Source organism: Hevea brasiliensis, chromosome 13, assembly GCF_030052815.1.
Source record: "Hevea brasiliensis isolate MT/VB/25A 57/8 chromosome 13, ASM3005281v1, whole genome shotgun sequence".
Lineage (NCBI taxonomy): Eukaryota > Viridiplantae > Streptophyta > Magnoliopsida > Malpighiales > Euphorbiaceae > Hevea > Hevea brasiliensis.
The window spans coordinates 66,701,438-66,702,966 of NC_079505.1; positions in this window are offsets into that span (position 1 = coordinate 66,701,438).

The following is a 1,529-nucleotide window of genomic DNA, read 5'->3' on the forward strand; positions in this document are numbered from 1 at the left end:
CAATTTAAATTTAATATTTTATGATTTTTTTTAATTTAAAAATAAATTTCAATTCAATTTTATTTTATTTTAAATATTTATCTAATAAAAGACCATTCTAACAAAAAGAAGACAGCATAGACGACGTGAAGTAAGCTAGCTCCTTCCGTCATATGAGAAAAATAATATAATGGAAATGAGGATTCATAGAGTTCAACATTAAATATATACATACCATATAGCATCTATAACCAGCTCAACTCTTATGCTGTTATGCATTCATGACATGGAATGCATGTTCATTACATAATTGCTTATGCTAATGCATATAATTCTTAATAATTTTAATATATATATATATATATATATATATATATATATATTAATTTTAATATATAAAATAATATAATATTTTTAAATTTTTTATTAATTATCTTAAATTTTATTTTTATTATTTTTATTTTTTAAACTTTTTAATAAATATTTTATAATAAAAATAATTAATATATATATATATATTTATAAATTATAAATTATTATATAATAATAAATTATAATATTAATACGATAACTATTAAATAATTTATAATTTATATATAACATATTAATCCTGTGTTAATATTATAAAATAAATACGCCACACACGTAGAATCTCATATATATATATATATATATATATATATATATATATATATATATATATATATATATATATATATATATATATATATATAAAAGAGAAATCACTTAAAACAACACACATCTAAAAGTTAATAGATACGTGTCTGTTTGATATTATCATTAAAATTATTATTAAAAAAATTATATTTTTAAATATATTAGTCAGAAAGTCTTAAAAAATAATTTAAAATTAAATTTGATAAGTTTTAATCATAATAATATTAAATAATAAAATTATTTTTTTAATTATTTTTTTAATAATATTTAAAATAATATTTTTATTTTAAAAAATAATTTTTACCTCTTAAACTCAATGTCAAATAAACACATACTTGACAACTAACTCCAATACCAACTTTTATAAATTCAAACGTAAACTTTTTCTTAATTTCATAAATTATTTGATTTACATAACATGTTTAAAAATTAGTATTATTAAAATAAAATTTTAAATATTTTTGAAATGCAACTGAATTTTTTATTTTTATAATTAATTCTTAACTACTTTCATTTTTTTAGCATTTTAAAAGCCTTTTTCTTCCAAAAATAAAAAATAACTAAACCTATATAACGGAATATGACGATAGATGAAACGGGGTAGATAGATATAACGGAATCCGTAATCTGCAAATTTCTGTTTCCCTTTCGGTGGGCCCAAGTATTAATATATTCACGATTGAACCGCCCAACGGAAAGTCGGTTGACTAATGACACGTGTCTATAAAAAAAATCAAGAAACTGCCATTCACACTAAGACGCGTGTGAATTCCTTTAATCACGGACAATGGACTTACCCTTTTTCCCATACTACCCCTACAACCAAAATTACCAAATCACCACCTTCCTTCCTTCAACCACAGAGTGGCACT